Source organism: Lepisosteus oculatus, unplaced genomic scaffold, assembly GCF_040954835.1.
Source record: "Lepisosteus oculatus isolate fLepOcu1 unplaced genomic scaffold, fLepOcu1.hap2 HAP2_SCAFFOLD_88, whole genome shotgun sequence".
Classification (NCBI taxonomy): domain Eukaryota; kingdom Metazoa; phylum Chordata; class Actinopteri; order Semionotiformes; family Lepisosteidae; genus Lepisosteus; species Lepisosteus oculatus.
The window spans coordinates 303,493-328,035 of record NW_027168426.1 but is presented as its reverse complement, the minus strand read 5'-3'; the positions used below and the strand labels follow the sequence as shown (position 1 = coordinate 328,035).

At 44.2% G+C, this 24,543-nt stretch overlaps 7 non-coding genes across 7 annotated transcripts; 3 read left to right on the top strand and 4 right to left on the bottom strand.

Moving 5' to 3' along the window:
* The first annotated feature begins 4,286 nt into the window (after window positions 1-4,286).
* Window positions 4,287-4,359, top strand: trnaq-uug (transfer RNA glutamine (anticodon UUG)). The gene has a single exon. It is a non-coding gene; the product is annotated as a tRNA-Gln (tRNA).
* Window positions 4,360-11,423: 7,064 nt separating this feature from the next.
* trnas-cga (transfer RNA serine (anticodon CGA)) lies at window positions 11,424-11,505 on the bottom strand. Its single transcript has one exon. It is a non-coding gene; the product is annotated as a tRNA-Ser (tRNA).
* A 1,791-nt stretch (window positions 11,506-13,296) lies between these two features.
* trnat-agu (transfer RNA threonine (anticodon AGU)) lies at window positions 13,297-13,370 on the top strand. Its single transcript has one exon. It is a non-coding gene; the product is annotated as a tRNA-Thr (tRNA).
* Window positions 13,371-15,617: 2,247 nt separating this feature from the next.
* On the bottom strand, window positions 15,618-15,759 carry LOC138236267 (U4 spliceosomal RNA). Its single transcript, XR_011188560.1, has one exon. It is a non-coding gene; the product is annotated as a U4 spliceosomal RNA (small nuclear RNA).
* A 1,286-nt stretch (window positions 15,760-17,045) lies between these two features.
* LOC138236276 (U4 spliceosomal RNA) lies at window positions 17,046-17,190 on the bottom strand. The gene has a single exon (XR_011188569.1). It is a non-coding gene; the product is annotated as a U4 spliceosomal RNA (small nuclear RNA).
* A 230-nt stretch (window positions 17,191-17,420) lies between these two features.
* LOC138236287 (U5 spliceosomal RNA) lies at window positions 17,421-17,537 on the bottom strand. The gene has a single exon (XR_011188579.1). It is a non-coding gene; the product is annotated as a U5 spliceosomal RNA (small nuclear RNA).
* A 4,075-nt stretch (window positions 17,538-21,612) lies between these two features.
* trnas-gcu (transfer RNA serine (anticodon GCU)) lies at window positions 21,613-21,694 on the top strand. The gene has a single exon. It is a non-coding gene; the product is annotated as a tRNA-Ser (tRNA).
* The last annotated feature ends 2,849 nt before the right edge of the window (window positions 21,695-24,543 follow it).

Below are 24,543 nucleotides of genomic sequence, written 5' to 3'. Positions count from 1 at the left end.
AGTTCAACTTTTGTCACGTCTGTCCACAGAACATTGTTCCAGGAGTTGTGGAACATCCATGTGGTCTTTAGCAAACTTGAGAGGGGCAGTGGTGGTTTTTTTTGGGGGGAGAGCAGTGGTTTCCTCCATGGTGACCTCACATGATCACCACTCCTGTTCAGATTTTTTCTTATGGTGGACTCATGAACACAGACGTAAGACAAAGTCAACCACCTGTTCGCTAGATCCCATCCCCACTCAGCTAGTCAAAGATTCCCTCGAAGGACTGGCAGGACCTATAATTAGTATGATGAATGCATCGCTTGCGTCAGGCGTTGTACCTGATCAATTTAAGGTAGCGGTTGTTAGACCGCTCCTTAAGAAGTCAAATTTGGATCCACAAGTTCTTAACAACTACAGGCCTGTCTCAAAGGTCCCATTTCAATCTAAAAGTCTTGGGAGAATAGTTGTTGCCCAACGTCAATCGTATCTGGATTCAAATAATATACTTGAGAAATTTCAGTCTGGTTTCTGAAACTGCATTAACAAGAGTCGTAAATGATATTCTCTTAGCTACTGATGCGGGGAATGCAACAGTGCTTGTGCTTCTAGATCTTAGAGCTGCCTTTGACACGGTTGACCTCTCTGTTTTGTTACACAGGCTTGAGTTTGAGGTTGGCTTATCTGGAACCGTCCTTCAGTGGTTTACTTCACATTTTACTCATCGTTTTCATTATGTTCAAATATCTAATAATTGTACTGCTTCATCAATGTCACCAGTTCAATTTGGGGTACCAGAAGATCAGTGCTGGGACCAATATTGCTCTCTCTCTCTACATGCTGCTGCTAGGTAGGATAATCTGAAAAAATAATATGAACTTTCATTCATATGCTGATGACACTCAAATAAACATTTTGTTTACACCAAACGACAACTCTTCTATTATCAGTTTAGTTAAATGCATTAAGGAAGGAAATACTTGGATGTGTGAAAACTTTTCGTTACTCAACTCTGAGAAAAATGAGGATCTGTTGATCGGAGGCAACAATACTGATAGGACTACTATAACTTCAGCACTTAACTCAGAGGATTTAAACATTTGCCTCAAAGAGACAGCACGTTACCTAGGCGGCATATTAGACACAAGGCTCTTAACAACTTGCATTGTTAAGTGCCTTGGGACAACCTTGTTGTGAAAGGCGCTATATAGAAATACATTGATTTGAATTGAATTGACAATGTAAAATGTTGTGTGTGTTGTTTGTTAAACAAGACTGTCTTTATTTATCAAAAAATAAAAGGAATTTGCTAGGAATGCAAACGTTAGGTTGCGCTTCTTCATGCTGCATCGTCGGCATGAGTGGAGCTTTTTAAACGTCTGTACTTACTGTGCCCCATAAGAAATCGTTTGTCCCCGTTCAAAAGAGATTGTGCGATGTCCTGCAGTGTTCGCAAAGCAAACCTTTGACAGTTTGAAAAGAGGAATTTATTCTGCTTCCTGTGCGTGCAGTAGTTACAAAGTTGAACGTCTTTACACGATTTGCTGCAGTTTTCAGTGGGCGGGCTTTGTCAGATGGCTTGGAAAAACGCACTGTGTTTCGGCTCGGGAAACATCATGAGAAGTGTCCTGCATGTTTTCTGTGTATAGCTGTCTTTTAACGCATACAGAATTCATTCGAAATCATTGATTTCTCCAATTAACAAGGGTCCCTTAAAAGATGAGTCAAAGTAACGTCTAATCAGATTAGTTTCCTTAGAGCTGGTTCAGAGTTTGCTCAAGAGTTTACCTTTCACAGATGTGCAAAGAAGAATGTTGGGGGTGCATGCTTCAAGGTGCCTTACAGCTGTAGGGAGTGATTCGAGATGATTCGTGGCGTGTGCTCGTTCCCATATACCGTACGCCCCGGGGTGCAGTGCTAGGATGACGTAAAATACCGCTTGGGCACGTAACGGCGTTATATGCAAGTGCGGGACGTGAGGGTTTTCGTTTGTTCATTTTGTTTTGCTCTGCTTTGCTTTGTTTCGTGGTCAAGAGGCGTAAGGTAAGTCGTAATCCAGGGAGAACACTGGTGGCAAACAGTCCGAGGTGAGAGGCGAGGTCCAAAGTCGAAAAGGCAGAAGGGGAGTCCAATATCCAGAATAAACGAGGTAATGGAAAAAACGCCAGGTAGAGCTCTCAAGGAGTAGACTCAATACCAGCGGGAAGCAGGTAAAGATGGTAAAAATAGCACTGCGTACCGCACGGTGGAGTGTGTGCAGGTGGGTTAACTCGTGCGGCGGCGTTTGTTAATAATCACCCGCTGCTGGTGCTGTTTAGATTGCTTAAGAGTTGGTCTTAACTGCCTGGCGGTCATGACAAGCTCCTCTTTAAGCTGTGGTTTAGTTTTGCATTCATGTGTTTCTAGAGCAGTTATTTATGGGGGTGGGTGGGTCTTTCACAGAGGCTCAGGACAAATCCCCTGCATGAAAGTCTACTGTGTGCGTTCAAACAGTCACAGGTCAAGAGCCAGGCAGGAGGACAATGGACAGAAGAAGCAACAAACTAAAAATAAAAGAACGAATATGAAAAAGCCACCATCTTTTTCTTTTTGACATTTTCCGACTTTCATGCAAGCCAGGACAAAGTTGCTCGTAGCTACTTGTGGATTCAAATACTCTATCGAGTGCTTTGATGAGTTTTTGCAATTTGATTGTCGTCCTGTCAGCCTGTTTCTGTTTTTTTTTTTCAATCTAGTGATGGAAAGTAAGAGGGAAATGATGGAGCAATCAATAACCGCTCCGGAAAAATGGCAGAAAGAAATGGCCCGTCACTAAGGACATTTGTGAAGCAGAGGAGTGACATCACCACAAAGGCGACTTATTCTGCTGATCGTTTTGGTGAATAATGATTGAGGCGTGTTAAGAGAAAGGTAGCTGCGTCAGCATGCTTAGGCTGCAAAGGATAAAGCAAAGGTTTACTCCATGCTGAAAAGAGAAGAAAAGAAGCACAACGTTTCGGCTGTGGAGCCTTCTGCGCCATCTTCTTTAGCAATGGTGATGATGTTTACATTGGAAAAACTGAGACACGCATACTGGAGGGGCTTGAACCACCAACTTTTCAGCACCACAGAGTCTGACAGTCTTTTGTGCGCCCTACATTTGCAGGTTTATGGTCAAAGAAAACAATCACTTGCGCTTCTTGCAGCCGGCAATCTTTTTCCACTGACAACCAAGAAATGGATTTCATCTTTCACAAGCTGTATGGATTTCTTCAAAAACAAGTTATTCCAGAAAGGAAATGAATTCTTGCATTAAACTGAACCAAGCTGTACATGTTTGTCTGAAATGAGACATGCGGCACAACAAGACACGGAGAGAGGCACCGCTGGTATTCAGACCCAGGATCGCCTGCTTACTAGGCAGGCACTTTAAGCCACTAGGGAACAGCGCCAGCAGAGCACCGTGCTTTTACAGACACTTGGACACATCTGCGTTCGGTGTGCACTTAACCTGCTCTCTGAGCCCGTTGCCTCCGTCCCATTTAATAGCAGAACTGACGCCAAGAGAAATGATGAGAAATGGCATTTATCTGGCACTTCTCATGTCCAAGGAGCTCAATGCCCTTGACACCTCCCCAAGGCGACAGAACTGTGCATTCTTTGGCGACAACATTTTTTCTTTTGTTTTATTTCTATACTTATTGATAGAATAAAAACGATATGTCATGTACTGTAAGGGAAATGTCTGTTTTCATGGGGAAAGCTAGCACCAGCAAATGTTGTGTTTAGAAGAAGTGATTTAACATGACACGTGACCTAATTTACCGGAGCAAAAGCTCACCCAGCAAGCCCTGCTTTACTTCTACAGGAGAGAAGTACTGTAGAGTCTGCAAGATGTTCAGCTGGGTAGCTACGTCAGCATGCCTCGGCTGCAAAGGAACAAGTAATAGGTTTATTGCATGCTGAAAAGAGAAGAACGGAAACACAGCGTTTCGGCCGTGAGGTCTTCTCACACCTGAAGAAGCCTCACACCTGTAAAAGGCTCCATGGTTTTCTTTCTTCTCTTTTCAACATGGAATACACCTATTGTCTGCAAGATGTGACAATTTCACGGTGTTTTGGAAGAAAACCTTTTTTCTTTGAATTCAAAATCAATCAGAATTTCAGCACGACACACCAACACTTTTTCTGTTTTAAGGAGATGATATTTTAAACCTGATAAAAATAGTAGGAAACACAAGTTTCTTGCTGTGAAAATTTAGATGGGGAAGTGTACTACTGGTAGCAGTGTAGAGCTCTCTGTGGTGGAATGCAAACACATGTTCTATGGGCCAGTGGCGTAATGGATTACGCGTCTGACTTTGGATCAGAAGATTGTAGGTTCGAGTCCTGCCTGGTTTGTGAGGCTTTTAAACCTCTCAGGTTCCTCGGTAACAGGTTGCCGTCATGTATATGAACTATAGAAAAGCATCTGCCACAACCCGTAAATTAGCACGCAAGTGCGGGCTAGTTAACACAGAACTGTATGGAGATCATCTCCAGCTCCGAGCTCAATTGCAATGAAAAAACATGCAGAACAGAACTGGAGAGCAGCTGAATTTGTGCTCAGTAGGGTGGGGAGGACTCAGCATTGCTATTGTTCTAATTGGCATGAACTGCAGGGGATCTGAATCAGAACACGTCACTTAGTTCGATCATTGCGTCAATATGTAGGCCACGTTAATATAGAATTATTACTTTGTCTGTCTCGTCTTTGTATATAGGTGAATGTCCCTGACAATTTCATGTTAGTTTTTAAGAACGACATTGGTGCTAATATATACATATATAGCATATAAGGAACACGTAAAAGTTTAGTCCATGCTGAAAAGATAAGAAAACCGCCACAACGTTTCATCTCGGAATAAATCTTTACTTGTTGTTTTGCAGCCTACCCATTCTGACCTAACTCCTCCCTTGAAATTCCCTAACAGATAAGGGTACGTAACGGCTCATGCGATGCTCAGTTGCAATTTGTCCCAAAACAAACAAGAACAGCAGCTGAGGGTTTGAGTTTGAACATGCACTGTATTAAAGCAGCTTTTATTTCCATTGATAAATGCTAGATATTCCTACAGAGATTCTCCAGGTAGTAAGCGATTCCTGTTTCTGTTTCTATTTCTGTTTCATATATATATACAGTATATATACAGTATTGTACTATTATTATATAATTGTTACACTGTGGCTGTGTTGTGTGTGTTAAGCTGCTGTTGCACTGCAATTTCCCTCACGGGATCAATAAAGTATCTATCTATAAGAAGACATTACCAACAACGACCACAAGATGGAGATATTGTCTAGACATTACCAACAACGACCACAAGATGGAGATATTGTCCAAAGAGGCAAGAAGGGCAAAGCCGCGATAAGGTAAAATCATTTTTTGTAAGAGATTGCTGTCAGAATGCACATCCGTATCCCAAACAGAATCTCTAGTAAAATATGATCATTTGTGAAACAGGCAATTGAGTGTCTGCTACAATATGATTGCTACAGATGCAGCCATTCAAAATGCGCGGGCGTACGCTGTACGCAGTCTACCACAAGTTACCGGTAAATACCGCGAGTTACCGGTAAATACCGCTAGCAAAATAATAGTATCCGGAATTTCCGCAAGGTGGCGCTAATAAAGCTCAACTTCTCATGTTTGAGCTGTAGCCATCAAAGTCTTTAATGAAGATATTACTAATAGTATTAATAATAAATGAACTTGGACAAGCTGTAAACTCAAAGTATTGCCCTGGTCCACATTATTTTTTTCATTGACCGTCTTTGTAAAAGTAACACCACAGCATTTCGCAATCACGCATTTTTTTCCAATCATGCAAAGTACAGTAATTTTTGAGAATCGATTCACCATGCCTTTCACATGCTCATAAAAGAGGTTGATTTAGGAACATAAACATATTACCGTATGCAAACTGTACTGTATACAGTTTGTATATGTATATGTATATGTAATGTCTTAACTGTGCCCGTTTAAGTATTGAATATTTATTTGGAATTTTACCACTGAAGGGAAATCTTAGTGCCTGAGCATAAAAAGAATAGGAGCATACTGCAACACGTGTGAAGGCCATAAACGATATTAATTTTGGAACATAAACATACAGTATATGGCTGGTCTCGGTACTTTAAAGAAAACATACACGAAACATGGTTTCATTATGACCAGAATCGGTCTTGAGATATTTTTAACTTGATTTACAGTATTTGAGAGGTATGTCTTGACACCGATACTACGTAAATACTCCTCACGTATATGTTTCTAGGTTTATATTATGCATTTCATACGGTCAAATTGCTTTTGAGCAACTGATAAGAAGCGCGAAACGGTATGCCCAGGGCGTTTTAGTTTTCGTTTTGTTTTAATGCAGTGCAGTGGATTGATTAGAGATATCAAGTACATACAAGTCATTTTTTAAATGTTGTAGTTCGTCTTGTAAAAATGTTACGAGTACATCATCTGTCAACAATTACACAGGTTCTGTTTCCATATTGCGGTTTTTGGTTACGTAATATTATTTTCTAATTTCACGTTGTGAATATATGATTTGGGCAAACAGAGCCGCAAAGAAGTACATTATGGGTTGTTGTTGTTTTTTTGCAGTTTTATCTAAAATAAGCGATGCTTAAACCTTTGTCTGATTCTTGTGAAACTATCCACACGACAGTTACCTAGGAGTTGACTTCAGTGATGTCACTGATGGGATGTTTCTAAAAATCCATCCTCTGTAAAACATCTTCTCTAGTTGTTCTGCATATGTATTCGCTAATGAAGCTGTGTGTTCTGAGCCTGGTTCTCTACATTTCTGTATGAACCAGCTTAGAGGGCTAAAGACAGCTTGTGTTTAAATTGAGTGTAAGGTAATTTATGCTTCTAAAGTCATGGTCAGCATTTATTATTGTACTGTGCTGTAAACTTCTTCTGTGCCTAATTACATTATTTTATAGTCGATAATGTTTCTGTAGTGCTTTTTCAGCCCTCAGCATGTGTCTGCGCTGGTGGTGCTGTGGGTTAGGTTCCTGACTCCTATGTCACATGGTCTGTGGTTGAATCTCATGGAACTATGACTTTAATTTTTAACAAACATTTCTTTGAAAAAATGAAACATTTCCCTTGGTCAGAGATTAAATAAAACCTCACTCGCATCAAAACAAATTTATATTTCTAAATATCACAACATGATCGAATTTACGTCTTTTTAATAACAATGAATAGTCACCTATGCGTTACAAAATAAACATTTATATTGATTTGAATCGCGTTTTGATTTAAATCGTAAACGCGTGTTTAAATATATGTGTTTAAAGGCGATATACTGTATAAAAGTGCTGATTCTAATGGAATGTGTTCGGCCGGGGATTCAAAAAAATTATTTTTTTTAATTGCGAATCTAAGGAAAATTGCAGTATAACTTTGTTCATGCACAAACAGTGGCATGTTACATTATAATTTGGGTGTCTCCTCTTGCCAGAAAGCTCTAAATTGCATTTTGAGTGCGGTTTTTGACTTTTTCTAAATTGCAACCCATAAATAAAGCTGATACAGTTTAGACTTACTGTATTCTAAACTGTATTACAACATCACATTGGACAATGCAACGTAAATTGCAAAAATGCACTTGGAATCTGTCCAAGCCCTACTACGAAAATTATTTAAACTGCGACACTTATCATTCATCTTTAAATAAACTTTATTTTATATAGCGTTTTAAGCGAATAGATAATTAGATTGCTCATAAACCTAATCGCTTTTTCTACATAAACACAGCGTGATTGCTCTCTGAAAATGCTTTTTTCTTTATATTTAGGCTCAGATTTCAACTATAGATCGTATTATTATGAACTTTCTTGGAAAAATGTCTTTTATGTAAACCATGTTTGCTATTAATTCATTTAGGGCTAAAATACGTTCATTGTCTTCCAATCGAGTCGAGTTGACATTGGAAGCTTGCCACGCCCGGACTGTTACACCAACGCATTAGCATGTTGAAGCGATTTCATTGAGGAGGCCATCTACTAGTTAACACTGTACTTCCTACTTTGAAAATACCTGTGAAATTGGTTTAATTCGTCACAGCCAGCACTCCGGCAGAGAGGGGGGTTGTACTCGTTAATGTCTGATGACATACAAGTGGAAAGATTACAGATTTTAATCGTTTTTTTTCTGAACCAGGGAAAATCTGATCATGTTTCTCTATAACAATAATAAAAAACTTTATTTTCAATTATTTTACATATCCCGCTTGCACATCGCATGACTTTAATAAATCTATTCTTTATTAATACTAAATAAATAATACTAAAAATACTTCAGCAAAGAGGTCACTTGATTTTTGGAATAATTCCAAATAGCACAATGATCCACTGGCATTCCTGAAGTCTGTTTAGTGCATAATCTTCCAAATACAATCACTAAGCAATTATAAGAATTATACCATCCTATTTCTTTGTGATGTCCTGTAAAAACTAAACCTATTTTTATAAGGCTTTTACTCAAAAGATTTCCAAACACACAAAGCATTTGTGAAGTACTATAGTATTTCTAAAGGTTACTGGTACAACATCAATCATTAAAGCTTAACAATAAAGTTTAGATTGCTGACTATGGACTAACTACATTAACTAACTGCAATGCAACAGTATACATTTTACAAGAATATCTGGTTGAATTCTTGCATTTGTAGCCAATTTAATGCGAGAGAAATAAGCCAATTTAATTATTTCACAAAAAATAATGTGATATAAAATGGATGTTTTTAACTTTATTGTAGTGTTTTAGAAACTAATATGTCTTCAAAAATGGTTGTTTTTCACTCCTAGGAATGAAAGCTGTTGTTATATAATGTTTATTTTCAAATTTTGAAAAATCAAAGGATTCTAGCTTTCTCCCCTTGCAGGCATCGGACACAGAGAACCTCATGGTTTTCCTAAAAATCATTTTTTATGTTCCCTGGTGTTCCAAACTTAGTTTTAATCAATTTTAATTTGTTATTATGTTAAAAACAGGGTAATAAATTTCTAATTGGACTATAAATAATGTCATATTGTCTGCTATAAAACTGATGTTTTCAACTCTATTGTAGAGATTCTAGAATCAACTAATAGAGAATTGAAATAAAAAAGGGCATAAGAAAACATTGCCAACAACGACCACAAGATGGAGATATTGTCTAGACATTACCAACAACGACCACAAGATGGAGATATTGTCCAAAGAGGCAAGAAGGGCAAAGCTGCGATAAGGTAAAATCATTTTTTGAAAGAGATTGCTGTCAGAATGCACAACTGAATCCCAAACAGAATCTCTAGTCAAATATGATCATTTGTGAAACAGGCAAATGAGTCTCTCAGGTGCCCATTGCTCATTTTCAGACACATTTATGCAATACTTTCACCATGCGTTGAGCAATAGGGATTAAAGATACCAGAGGTAAGGTTTAAAAGTGATTCTGAGGTGCAACACATCAGCGATACAGCTAGGCATCTGAAATGCGGGGTTTGAGAGCCCTTCAGGGAACACCGTACCCTAAAGGTACCAGAAGTCCACTAGTATAAGCATTAAGTCACTGTCACCCCTGTTACAATGTGATTGCTACATATCTTCATTTCTTTGGTTTTTAAGGAGTAAGAGTGCAGGGGGTCTAAATCTGCGATCCAGTGTGTTGAAGTATTTCACAACATTACCTGTAGCCCGTATGGAAATAAATACTAATTCTGATTATTGCCCTGGGCATGTACCAATAAATCACTGAGCATATATCACTGTGTTGAAGCTAGAGACCTGTATGTAATATTATGGTGCTAAAATGTCATTTTCACATATATTAATGTAATAAATGATTGCTTATGCTTAATAAACAAATCTAATTAAAATAAAAACTTAAGTTTTGTATTTGTTTTGTACCATAGAACATGATTTTCTTTGTATTTCAAGCCCACAAAGTGTCCAAATGATGCACGACATGATATAAGGAAGATTATCACATGAAAAATCGGTATTATCTTTCTCATGAAAATGCATTCCTTTCATTACCTTTTAATTTTTAAAATGAACTCAAGTTGTGTATAATGTAATAATTTAAGTAGAATAGATTCTAATAATATAATGATCCAGTGTGTTGCACTACTTCACTGCTTCACTGTTCTATGCCGTATGGAAATAAATCCTCAGACTGCTTACTGCCCTGGGCTTGTACCAATAAATTACAGGAGCACATCTATATATCACTGCGTTGAAGCAGGAGACAGACAATCACTGCAAACACATCCTAAATACAGTGTTCCAGCACCTTTGACCTCATCCAGAACGTATCATTTCTTGAAAGGGATTGCTGTCTGAATGCACATCTGAATCCCAAACAGAATCTCTAGTAAAATACGATCATTTGTGAAACAGGCAAATGACTGTCTCAGGGGCCCATTACTCATTCTCAAGACACATGTATGCAGTACGTACACCATGCATTGAGCAAAAGGGATCAAAGACACCACAGGTAAGGTTAGAAGTCATTCTGACTATATTCTAAAATATTGGACTCATATTCTTATGATGGCAGACATGATGCTGCGTTTAAAACCGGGGTTAATGGGCATTATATGACTGTCAATTCTGTTTTGTTTTGGAGACACTTGGCTGCCTATATGGTACAGTGCAGCGTGAAGGAAACATTTTCCAAAACTGTGTCAGCTCAAAAGTCGTAAGAGAACCTCTCCAGCTGCTTTAACTCTCTTCATTTTTGTCATTTAATTGTCTGTCGGCACGATGTGGCAGCGTTGCATGACAACCCATCTCACCACGGAAAGGAACCTAACAGCTTTGGTAAGAGAGGAGAAAAGGACCTGGCCAGTAAGGGGCTCGAACCCACGACTTTGGCGTTATTAGCACCATGCTCTAACCAACTGAGCTAACCGGCCTCACGACAGTGATCCTCTCTGTGCAGCGCCTTTTACTTCTATTGACAAATGATAGCGATTCGAAGAGAGATCCTTCAGACCAGCAAGCAAACCCACGGCTATTTCGGTTTTCTATCTAGGCAACGTTGGTGTCTGCAATAGCATACATGAAAGCGTGATGCAATTTCTGTGGGTACATTTGTTGCACGTCATGCACAGTAAGAGTGTTTCTAACACCAAATAAAAAGTCAACAATTAACGATCACGCCTTCTCCTCAGTTAACCCACTGAAACCCTTGCTGTTAACAGTTCTTTACTGCGTGCTTTACGAGCACCTACATATCGTGTCGGTTCTTTCAGCTTTATTCATTAGGTTTTCAAAGGCATAAGTAGAGCACCAGAGGTCTGAAGAACTCATTTCCATGGCAGCAGGGCCAAGTGATTTAGCGTATTTATAGTACCAGGAAAGGAGAAGCGGCACTTCGCCTTTGCCACAGAGGCACAAGGATACGTGTGGCAAACGCCATAGTCGGCAGGATTCAAACCTGCGCAGGGAGTTCTCAACGGATTTCGAGTCCATCGCCTTAACCACTCGGCCACGACTACAGCGAGCTCACCCCCGCCGCATTCCTCCTATAATCTAACACGGAGTGCGAGGTGGCTGCGGAAACGTTTTCAAAGTCGCTCTCTGTTAAAAAAAAATAAATACCTTTGACAAAATACGTGCCGGCAGACAGACATGCCTCAGAGGGTTTAAGGCTGGCTTCACTTTCAAATGATAAAGTCTCCCCGTCCGGATGTCAAAATGCAACTTTGGCAGACAGAAAAAACATCAACAAACCACAAATGTGGACAAGGATTTTACAAGCTGCACCACACTGCACTTTCCGAAGCATTTACATTCCTGTTAGACGCAGGAATTGCCTTTGATTTGCGCGCTTACGAACGCCATGAAAAACGAAACAAAACTAAAGCCCTCAGCTCCTGCACTTGATTATAATGCCGTTACGTGTCGAAGCAGGAATTTATGTCATCCTACCACTGCAACACGGGGAATAGAGGGAAATGAGCACACGCTACGTACGTCTCAATCACTCCCTAGAGTCGTAAGGCGCATTGAAGGGTGCACCCCCATCATTAATCGTTGCGCCTCTGTGAAAGGAAAGCTCTTGAGCAGTCTTTGAAACAGCTCGGATTAAACACTTGATTGCTTCCATGTGCATCTGGAGCCCATTTCTAATTTTCACTTCACGCCGCCCAAAGCATTTCTAAAACATGAGATTCGCGTTTGGGAATGCACCCTGCCCTACGAATAAAACAGGTCTACGGGTCAGAAACCTGCTCCACGGAAAACAGTTCTGTTGCGCTTTTGATCAAAGGGAGAGTCGCTGTTCTTACTTTTTGATGACATAACACCCAAAGGGGCTTCTTTGGAGCTGTATTCCAACCAGCATCCTAAAGTTTCTTGGCGGTATCCTTTACAGTCCTCTGTTCGGTCGACAAGGGACAGAAGGGGGCAGCTTTCCTCACACATACAGTCCAATGTACTGTACTGTTCCCGTTCATTGAATTCGCAGTTCTGCATCAGACCTCTAACTCGTTTCCTTAGCTTGGATTTAAGCCACGAAGCAGGCTTCTACTGTATAAACGTCTAGAGGAATCACAAACTATTTGAGAGGCCATCATCCCAGGGGGAACTGACAAAGTCTATCCCTAAACACCTAGTGCAGTCTCTCGAGAGACTGTCAAAAATCGCTTTCTCCGTTTGCGTTGCAAGTAAGTGAAAACGCGGTCTCAACCCAGAGCCACTTGGCAGCAGCGGCATGTAAATACTGTTACTGTGACTGCTCGATACCGACGTTAGCCTACTATAACATGTTCAGCCACCGCTAGAAAATGTACAGCTCTAGTACCGGAGCAAAGAACAGGAGGGCCAACACCGAACGGGCACACGTGTCAGACATGGAGAGCGACAAGGATGGGATTCGACCCCATGCCTTAACCACTCGGCCACCTCGTCAACAAAACTGGGCTGTCCTGACATGGGTTGGCGCACTCCAGTTGATCTTTTTCTTTTTTTTCCCTCATACTCGAGGGTCATTTTCCTGTTCCACATGCGATTTCAACATTTTCCTTGGGAGATGTCAAGCCAGCAAGCCACTGCTGTGGTTCAGTGGCCAGTGTGGAGTTCAGTGGCCCTGCTGTACACAGAAAGCACATTGAGCTCCTTGGACATGAAAAGTCCAATAAAAGCCATTTGTCATCCTTTCTCTTGGTGTCGATGTTGCTATTGTATGTAAAGGTGGCAACTTGCTCAGCGAGCAGGCGGAGCACACACCGAATGCAGATGTGTCTGAGTGGTGTGTCCAAGTGGCTGCAAAAGGACAGCACTTCCGGGGCGCCGTGGCTTAGTTGGTTAAAGCGCCTGCCTAGTAAACAGGAAATCCTGGGTCCGAATCCCAGCGGTGCCTTTTTTTGTTCTGTGTTCTCAAACAGAACTGGTCATTATGGACAACCGCATACGTCTAGACTTAATTAAATGCAAGTATTCATTTCCTGTCTTGAACGACTTGTTTTTCTTAAAATGGATGCAACTTGCAAAACATGAAATACAAACCTCGCTAATCAGCGCTCGCAGCTGGCAAAAAAAAAAGAAGTCAGCAATGTTTTTTTCTTTAACCTTAAGCCTGCTAATGGAGAAGAACCTAGTCGCCATATCACATACATCCGTTTCAACGATAAGAAGGTAACAACTATCCTCACTCCAGAGTAAATCTCACGTTGAGGGCATATTTTTTTCCACTTTACCATGAGTCGGGCTCAGCTGCACAGAGGCGAGAGCAGAGCAATGAGGTCACGGGGACAGGGGAGTCACACGCTGGCGGTTTGAACACGCGGAAGAACACTGAGGGATCCACAGTATGTGGACCCTCCGTGCGCCATCATTCCACACCAGACTCTGAATCCTGCCATCCGAGTTAAGATCTCGGCGGAACCTGAGGCGCAGTTCTTTCTTAAAACGTAATCTGGTGAGCATTTCTAGAATCGTACTTGTATAGATGCAGCCTTTAATGTGTTGCTAGGTTAAAATTTATGACTTCTTGAACTTCAGTAGGCAACTGCCCTCTTGATTTCGGATTTAATTTCTTTATTACAGGGGCGCTTTTATGATGAAAGAGTCATGTTCAGGTACTTTGCTTGATGGAGGAAGCTCATTTTGGACTCTGTGATCTGCTCACCTGGAAAGGTCTGCTGTACTACTACAAGAGAGAAGTAGAGTCTGGAGGAAGGGACAATTTTATGATGCTTTGGAAGGTAATGTTTCTTTTTTCTTTGAAATCGAAATGAATCAGAATATCAGTGCAAAAGACAAACTCTTGTTTTGGTTTAAAGAGATATGGTTTTAAAACAGACAAAATGTAGAAAACAGGTGTTTCTCACTTTTGGAAAAGAATGGACCGGGGGTAATATTTTACTAGTTGCAGTGCTAAGCTCACTGGGTTACAGTCCTGCAGTGTCACACCAGGGCCAGTGGCGCAATGGATAACGCGTCTGACTACGGATCAGGAGATTGCAGGTTCGACTCCTGCTGGCTCGGGTCGTTTTTAAACACATCAGCCTACTCCCTAAGTAGCCTGTGCTACTTACTGCATTGTAATCGTACCCAGTAAGAGATTTCCTTCATGTAAATGAACTGCACCTGACAGCTTTAGAAAAACACCTGGGCTCAGTACGGTGCTGAGAGCTCAAGTTGTGTATAATGTAATAATTTAAGTAGAATAGATTCTAATAATATAATGATCCAGTGTGTTGCACTACTTCACTGCTTCACTGCTCTATGTCGTCTGGAAATAAATCCTCAGACTGCTTACTGCCCTGGGCATGTACCAGTAAATTACAGGAACACATCTATATATCATTGCGTTGAAGCAGGAGACACAATCACTGCAAACACATCCTAAATACAGTGTTCCAGCACCTTTGACCTCATCCAGAACGTATCATTTCTTGAAAGGAATTGCTGTCCGAATGCACATCTGAATCCCAAACAGAATCTCTAGTAAAATACGATCATTTGTGAAACAGGTAAATGTCTCAGGGGCCCATTCCTCATTCTCAAGACACATGTATGCAGTACGTACACCATGCATTGAGCAATAGGTATTAAAGACACCACAGGTAAGGTTAGAAGACATTCTGACTATATTCTAAAATATTGGACTTATATTCTTATGATGGCAGACATGATACTGTGTTTAAAACCGGGGTTAATGGACATTATATGACTGTCAATTCTGTTTTGTTTTGGAGACTCTTGGCTGCCTATGTGGTACAGTGCAGCGTGAAGAAAACATTTTCCAAAACTGTGTCAGCTCAAAAGTTGTAAGAAAACCTCTCCAGCTGCTTTAACTCTCTTCATTTTTGTCATTTAATTGTCTGTCGGCACTATGTGGTAGCGTTGCATCACAACCCATCTCACCACGGAAAGGAACCTAACAGCTTTTGTAAGAGAGGAGAAAAGGACCTGGCCCGTACGGGGCTCGAACCCCAGCCTTGGCGTTATTAGTACCACGCCAAAAAAAAAAAAGCGTCGACATTACCTCTTTCAAAAGGCTTCACGTTCCTAGTCACATTCCATGGCTCATTGAACCCTGGCTGTTTCCTCCAGCGGTATAGTATTGCAGTTAGACAGCACGATGCCTGCAAGACTATGTCGCGCTCTGACGAGACTGTCAAAAATTGCTTTCGCCGATTGTATTGCAAACCGGCGGAAGCGGGGTATTGGGAAAAGTTTTCAACTAGCAATAATCGCGCCTCGGCTAAACCTCACAGGCTACGATACTGCCAATGCGCAAAGCTGACGGTTGCCAGGCAACCGCGGGGATCCTATGGAAATCGTTATCAATCGTCTCATGGCATGTCGTTGCTGTAACGCTTCATATTTGTCGTCTTCTTCTTCTAGCTTGAGGTTTTAAAGAATTTCATGACAGACAAGGGCTCCGTCGGGAACAAAGGGCGTTGTGAGAAAACCGTTGCTTATTTTCAGCAGCAGAAATACAACCCTTTAAATACAAGATGACAGAACAATGACGAAGGGCATGCCGGGAGGAACTCATGCACTACAGAGGAAAGGGGGCGGGCACGTACAGTTCACATTCAAGCCACAAGTACTCTTCTCGGATGTTGCACAAACAAATCCAAACGTCCTGAAAGCATTGCAGCATGTTTGTGTCCCACTTCCCGTGGCTGCAGGACGACTGACACGAAGGGACAAACACAATCTGTGGCGTTTAGCGTGACATAGTCTTGCAGGCATCGTGCTGTCTCACTGCAATACTATACCGCTGGAGGAAACAGCCCGGGTTCGATGAGTCTTGGAATGTGACTAGGAAAGTGAAGCCTTTTGAAAGAGGTAAAGCACTGCACAACGGAATTGAGGGAGAATCTTACAGGGGATTCTGAGCGGTGTCTGCATACACGCAGTCCGATACGGGTGCTGAAAGCTTGAGCTACTCTTAATGTCATGCTGCCTTTCCTCGGAGTAAATCTGTTACATTGAAAGAATGCTTCTCGCAGGTTCAAAAAGGGACCCTTGTTAATTGGAGAAATCAATGATTTCGAATGAATTCTGTATGCGTTAAAAGACAGCTATACACAGAAAACATGCAGGACACTGCTCATGATGTTTCCCGAGCCGAAACACAGTGCGTTTTTCAAAGCCATCTGACAAAGCCCGCCCACTGAAAACTGCAGCAGATCGTGTAAAGACGTTCAACTTTGTAACTACTGCACGCACAGGAAGCAGAATAAATTCCTCTTTTCAAACTGTCAAAGGTTTGCTTTGTGAACGCTGCAGGACATCGCACAATCTCTTTTGAACGGGGACAAACAATTTCTTATGGGGCGCAGTAAGTACAGACGTTTAAAGAGCTCCACTCATGCCGACGATGCAGCATGAAGAAGCGCAACCTAACGTTTGACAGACAAAAGCCGGGCGCCGCTACGAGCAATATGAAATCAAACTGACAGCACACGGCGTTTCGCGCCGACTCAAAAGTGATCTCGACAGACGCTGTTCTCTGCATAACGCTGAAAGAGCGTAACAAGCTTGTTTCTTTCTACCATGATGTTACCATGACAAAATCTGTCTTTAAACACCTTGCTCAAAAATTGCTTTCGCCGATTGTATTGGAAACCGGCGGAAGCGGGGTATTGGGAAAAGTTTTCAACTAGCAATAATCGCGCCTCGGCTAAACCTCACAGGCTACGATACTGCCACTGCGCAAAGCTGACGGTAGCCAGGCAACCGCGGGGATCCTATGGAAATCGTTATCAATCGTCTCATGGCATGTCGTTGCTGTAACGCTTCATATTTGCGGCCGGACACTTCCCGCCCCCCAAAGAAAAGAGCGCCAATCAGACAGGCTGAGACCGAGGACTCGCAGAGCAGAAGGCCACAGTCGCCGTAATAAGAGCGATTGTGAGCGGTTTTGTTTTCTCTCTTTGACCAGCCCAGCTGCGCCCCACCCAAAGGCAGGGAAGCACAAAAATTGTATGGAACTCATTCATGCTCCTCTCCATGGAAATCTTTAGTAAAAGGCAAAAGATTTGTACGAGATGAAGAGAAACCAGAGTGCGTGGCTGGACAGCTGCAGGAGCCCAGGCCGCCTTCAAGTCCTCTGCCCTGCCGGTCGTGGTTGGCAATGCACCTGGCCTTACAAACGAGCCAGTGGGGCCCGTTCAGCTCCGGGCTCATCGCCTGCGGCTCTCTGCTTATCTGGCAGGGGAGATACCTTGATCAGCCTGTAGTTGGAGTAGTTGGATTGTTTTCTTGTTTTGTGGAAGCAGTGTTTGTTTTGCAGTTTGAGATGGCAACCTTTGGATCCCGCAAGAATGCTGTACGTTTTGAGCTTTTGGATGACCTCTTCATGGATCGTATGCAGTTCAGCAGAAAAGTGTTACAGAAGGAACTTGGCTTTGAACCTCGGCACTTGTATTTCATCTTCGCTCTCCCAGGTCAGAAAGCATTTGAGGTTGTTTTTGCTACCTATTCTCTGTTTGAACAATGTGTGGATGTGTTTGAGGCAAAAAGAGGGAAAGTTCCTGCCCTTGAGAAGATCAACTTGCAGCCTCTGACACAGAGAGAGAGGTTGTTATGTTCTCGGAAATGGCAAAGACGGAGGACATTCACACCTGGCTTAAGCAGTACTGCACCATCCACCATGGAACTGAGGTTAGAGATGTTGACGGTATAAAAACAGGAGCAAGGAAATTCGAGGTTCGCTTGCTACCGGACAATGTCAATGGAGGCTTAAGGCACCTGCCCTCTACAATCCAGCTGGGCGCCTGCAATGGCTATGTTTTTTATGTGGGACAACCAAAGGTGTGTCGGCGCTGTGGTGCTGTGGGACACCTGGCATCGTCCTGCACTGTGAAATGCTGCAAGACCTGTGGCAAACAGGGACATTAAGCCTCTGACTGTTCAATGCTGCCAAAGTGCAATTTATGTGGCTCGGAAGGACACGTTTTTAAGAACTGCCCTCACGCCTACGCCTATAAACTCAAAATGAGAAAGGATGAGGCAGTGCTTGTTTCAGCCAAACCGGCCTGAAAAAGCCAAAGCAAACAACAAGTCAAACAAAGAACCCTTGTTGGACAAAGAGTCTCAGCCTCCAGCCAGGATCAGTCCTGCTGTGGCTCCGGGGCCGGTGGAAGAGAAATCCACTACGCCCCCACAACCGCAGACTGCACCAGACAAGCACGAGGGTTTGAAAACCCCAGAGAACAGCGAGGACCCCTCCCCCACTCCTGCTCCTCAGAACGAGGGCCAGTGTGGGGCCCCCCGGTGGAGCGGGTCCAGCGAGGATACCCAGGATTCAGCGGAGCTGCTTTTCTCAGACTCTGCAAGTGCTACAGATGCCCTCCTCTCCTCCATCCAGTCCATCACGGAGGATCTGCAACAGCTGGTGGTTGAGGGGGAAGAGGAGACTGGTGCATCGGCTGCACCCCTTTCCCCTCGGTGCTCCCAGGAGCTGGACTTGAGGAAAAGGAAAAATGACTCTGTTTTCTCCCCGAGCGAGGAGGAAGGAGAGCATGGCGATGGGGACAGCTGGAACCCCTCCACCCCTCCTTCTACCCCCTTCCTTGAAATGGACTCCGTGAACGCTTTTACTGCTGCCACCCTGATGAAGGCTCATTCAGAGGATGGCTGGCAGGAAATTGGTAAGAAGAAAAAGAAAAAGAGAAGGTAACAGGTGAGACCGAAGAGAAATGTGTTTTGTAAAGACTGGTTCCACTTTCTTATGTAATATGGCTCTAAACATAATTTCTCTTAACACCAGAGGTATCAATGACAGAGTTAAATGCCAGTGTGTCTTTGATTACCTCCAGCAGAGAGAGGGAGATGTGTTGATGTTGCAGGAGTGTGCTTTAGCCTATCAAGAGAGGTATAAAAGCTTTGAAGATAGGTGGGATAAAGGGCCTTCTGTTTGGTCAGGGGACAATAACAACAGAGCCTCTGGCGTGGCCATTCTTTTCAAAGGATGGGCTTTCAAATTGAAAAGTATTCAGAGGGTCATAGATGGCAGGTTGCTGTGTGTGGATGTGGAATGGGGGACCGTTAACCTGCGGCTAATCAATGTGTATTGTCCTACTGACGTGGGAGGAAGGGTGGAGCTACTCAAGGCACTCTCTCCCCTATTGTTAAGTAGCACAGACGTGATAGTGGGAGGGGATTTTAATTGTATCTTAGAGCACACAGACAGGCAGTCTAGCTCTCCGATAAAATTGGATTCCAGCTCACTGGCCCTGCAAAACTTAGTTCAAGACTTTAAACTCTCAGACACATATAGATGTATATATCCCACAACAGCAGGATATACATGGTCAGGGAGGAATAGCAGCTCCAGAATTGACTATTGCTTTGTCTCAGAGAGAGTGAAAGTTGTTGGGGTCACTCTTCAGCCTGTCTTCTTCTCAGATCATCAGGCTTTAGGGTGTAGAGTGGAACTCCAGGGCGGGACTGTCTTTGGCCCAGGCCTCTGGAAACTCAACACAAAGCTGCTAGAGAACGAGGGGGTAGTATCCCGCTACAAGGAGAAACTATCACAGTGGCTGTCCTTGCAGTGTCTGTACGGGTCAGTAGGAGAGTGGTGGGAGGAGGTGAAGATGAGGACAAAGGCCTTTTTCATGGCTGAGGGAAGGAAGGCTGCTGCCAGACGGAGAGGAGTGCTAGCCAGGAAACAGAGGCAGCTGCAGCGTCTCTACACGATGCTGCACAGTGGCTTCGATGTGCTCGAGGATATCACCCTTTTAAAAAAGGACATCCGGAGCATAGCCAAGAAAGTAGTCGAGGAGTGCTGTTAAGAAGCAGAGTGCAGTTCTTGGAAGAAAATGAGAAGTGTACTCGCTTCTTTTTCAGGAAAGTGGTAGGCTCCAAGTCTGTCATGGAAAGTGTAGTTGATGAGGAGGGACGAGAGAGAACAGAGCCGAGTGCTATCCTCTCCTGCACCGAGGCCTTCTACTCAAGACTGTACAGCTCTACAGAGGTAAAGGATGAAGAAATTCATTTTTTTACCTCAAAGCTAGAAAACGTTTTGAGTGAAGAAGATAGGGAAGTACTTGAGAGGGATTTGACAGTAGAAGAGCTGAGACAGGCTATGGAGAGCTTACAGAAGGGGAAAACTCCGGGTGCTGACGGGCTCCCTAAAGAATTTTATTGCACCTTTTGGGATCTGCTTCAGGATCCGCTACTGCTCCTATTCGAGGAAAGCTATAAGACAGAATTGCTGCCTGACTCTTTAAGAGAAGGCACTATCTCTCTCTTGTTTAAGAAAGGAGCAAAGAATGACATAAAGAACTGGAGACCCCTCAGCCTGTTAGGCGTGGACACTAAGATCCTGTCCAAAGCCCTTTTCCTGCGCCTACAAAATGTAGTGGCCTCACTGGTAGGGAAAGAACAGACTTGTGGGATAGTAGGACGCCTGATGAGCGACAACCTGGCCTTGTTGAGGGATGTCTGTCTGTACTCAGAGGATCGCTCCCTCCCTCTGTGCGTTTTAGGTGTAGACCTAGAAAAGGCCTTTGACCGCCTAAACCGGCAGTACTTAACATCGGTACTTGAGCACATGAATTTTGGCCCCATCATGAGAAAGTGGATTAACCTGCTGTACACAGGTAGCAACAGCAGAGTAATGGTTAATGGCAATAGATCACACCCCTTTGAAGTCTGTTCAGTAGTGAGGCAGGGCTGCCCATTATCCCCTTTGTTATTCGTTTTGGCTACGGAGCCCTTAGCCTGTGCCTTGCGCCAGGATCAGGCCATTAATGGGATACCAGTGCCTGGAAGTGGGGGAGGAGAGGTAAAGACATCTCTATACATGGATGACGTCACCCTGCTCCTCTCTGACAGTACCTCAATTAGCAGAGCTCTGCAGTGTTGTGAGCGTTTCTCTTTGGCTTCCTCTGCAAAAATTAACAAATCTAAGAATGAGATTTTTTATCAGAACTGGAGGGAGCCAAAAGAAGGACATGATCTCAGGCTGCAAGAGAAGAGAATTAAGGTCCTGGAGAATTAATTCCTGGCTTGGCATCTCCCAAGGAAAATGTTGAAATCGCACGTGGAACAGGAAAATGACCCTCGAGTACGAGGGAAAAAAAAGAAAAAGATCATCTGGAGCGCGCCAACCCATGTCCGGACAGCCCAGATCCCTCGACGAGGTGGCCGAGTGGTTAAGGCGATGGACTGCTAATCCGTTGTGCTCTGCACGCATGGGTTCGAATCCCATCCTCGTCGCGCTCCATGTCTGACACGTGTGCCCGTTCGGCGTTGGCCCTCCTGTCATTTGCTCCGGTTCTAGAGCCGTGCATTTTCTAGCGGTGGCTGAACATGGTATAGTAGGCTAACGTCGGTATCGAGCAGTAACAGTAACGGTATTTACGTGCCGCTGCTGCCAAGTGGCTCTGGGTTGAGACCGCGTTTTCACTTACTTGCAACGCAAACGGAGAAAGCGATTTTTGACGGTCTCTCGAGAGACTGCGCTAGGTGTTTAGGGATAGACTTGTCAGTTCCCCCTGGGATGGTGGCCTCTCAAATAGTTTGTGATTCCTCTAGACGTTTATACAGTAGAAGCCTGCTTCGTGGCTTAAATCCAAGCTAAGGAAACGAGTTAGAGGTTTGATGCAGAACTGCGAATTCAATTAAGGGGAACACTACAGTACATTGCACTGTATGTGTGAGGAAAGCTGCCCCCTTCAGTCCCTTGTCGACCGAACAGAGGACTGTAAAGGATACTGCCAAGAAACTTAAGGATGCTGGTTGGAATCCAGCTCCAAAGAAGCCCCTTTGGGTGTTATGTCATCAAAAAGTAAGAACAGCGAATCTCCCTTTGATCAAAAGCGCAACAGAGCTGTTTTCCGTGGAGCAGGTTTCAGACCCGTAGACCTGTTTTCCCAAACGCGAATCTCCTGTTTTAGAAGTGCTTTGGGCGGTGTAGCGGCGAGGCTTATTAATAAGAAAGAATTAAGTGTTTCTGAGCTTTCCCAAATTAGGCCTCATCTCTCTGTTCATCTCTGTGGTGCAGCCACAGAGAAACTATTCATGCAGGCTGATTTAAGGTTTCCCTTGATAAGGGACAGCTCCCAAAGGGGGATGCACTTAGCTAAGCCTGGCTATCATGATCAATGGTCATCCATTGGCGCCTATCTGTCTAGGGAGTGCCAGATGGACATCTGGACTGCATTCCTAAGTGTCAGGAGTAAGTGACTCATATCTCACCTTGATCAACCAATCAGGGACTGGTAGGGCCGAGTAACCCACGTGGGACTCTGATGCCCATGGAACTTTCAGCCAATCAACGAGCTGAAGTTCCTCCAGGTAAAAACAGGCAACACAGAGAGCCTGAGAGATTCAGTGGGAATTCAGTAGAGATTTCTGTGGAGTTTTCTAAAGGGAATTCAAAGGAGAATTCCAGGGCAGGACAGCCCAGGAGCAGAAGGCTCCCAAGGGCAGGACATTCTCACAGCGCGCCTCCTGACCATCCTGAGACTCAGCCCGGACAACCACGGAACGGCCAGTGTGTCCGAGTGCCAGAACTTTCCTTTGTTCTAAGAGTCTAAAGCGGAGGTTGCCAGAGAGTAACCAGAGGATCCACCCGAGGTTAGCACCAGCAGCAGGCCTCGTGAACAGGTCGGAACTGTGGACAGTTGAATCACTATTCAGAACTAGCTCTTCATCAGGAACGAACCGGTCTTCTTCTTGACTTGCTGGGACCCACAGTCATCTTTTCTCCTGTGCACAAACTTTGCTAGTTAAAGCCAACACTAACTAGCCGGTCAGTGAGCATCAGCAGCGCACCGTCGCAACCCGCACAGCACAGCCTGGCACCTAGACAGAGAGCACGGATTGGACAGCAACAAGCCTGCAACTGTTTCTTTGTGCCCGCAGGAGATCTGAATCCCCAGAGATTGGATGAGTATTCAACTTCACTGCATTACTGCTCGCGAATTCAATTGTTATCCCAACCAGTTGATATCAATTTAATTCCTAAGAGTTATGTACTTGTTTTCAGTATCTAATGTAGAAGTTATTACCAGGTTCATTTATGAAATGGTCTAAATGAATGATATACTGAATGTATGTCCTCTTGATATGTGTAACACTTTGTAACTGACTGAATATATACCTTTTGTATTCTGATAACCCTCTCGATAAGATCTGTTCGTTTTACATGCATATTCTATGTATTGTAACGCCCTCGCCTGGTGGTGAGGAGGAAGCGCCCCTAGGCGCTCGTAGTACTGCTGGGCATGCTAGGAGTGGTAGCCGGAGTGCGGTCTACGCGAGAGAAGCTCGCCCCACACCCAAAGTCCGTCAAGGCCCCCTGCGCCCTGTGGGAGGCCTTGGAGGTAAAGGACGGGGTGCTGCGCCGGGGGTGGCGGGTACCCTCCAGTGGCGAGGTACGGTGGCAGCTGATGGTGCCTTGGTCGCTCCGCGGGGCGGTGCTCCGAGCAGTGCATGGCCAGCCGGGCGTGGGGCACTTTGGCGGTAAAAAAACCCTGTAGCGCCTCCGAGGCCATTTTTATTGGGGTCTTTGCCACCGGGACGTGGAGTGGTACTGCCGAACGTATGCAGTGTGCGTGGCGCAGAAGGGTCCCCCCGAGCGCTCTCGGGCCCCCCTCCAACAACACCAGGTGGGGGCTCCTATGGAGCGGGTGGGGGTGGACGTTTTGGGCCCGTTTCTGCGCACCGAGGCCGGGAACCTCTACGTCTTGGTGGCCATGGATTATTTTATGAAGTGGCCGGAGGCCTACGCCCTCCCGGACCAGAGTGCCCCCACGGTGGCCGATGCACTGCTGGAGGGGATGTTTGCCAGGCTGGGGGTGCCGGAGGAGTTACATAGTGACTAGGGGCGTAACTTCGAGTCCCAGGTCTTCGCCAGAGTGTGCCAGTGCCTGGGGATCACTAAGACGCGGACCACACCTCTGCATCCCCAGAGCAACGGGTTGGTGGCGCGGTTTAATCGTACGCTCACCACCCAGCTGGCCACCCTGGTGTCCCGGCACCAACGGGACTGGGACCGCCACCTCCCCCTTGCACTCTGGGCGTATAGGACCGTGGTCCAGGAATCCACCGGGTGCACCCCA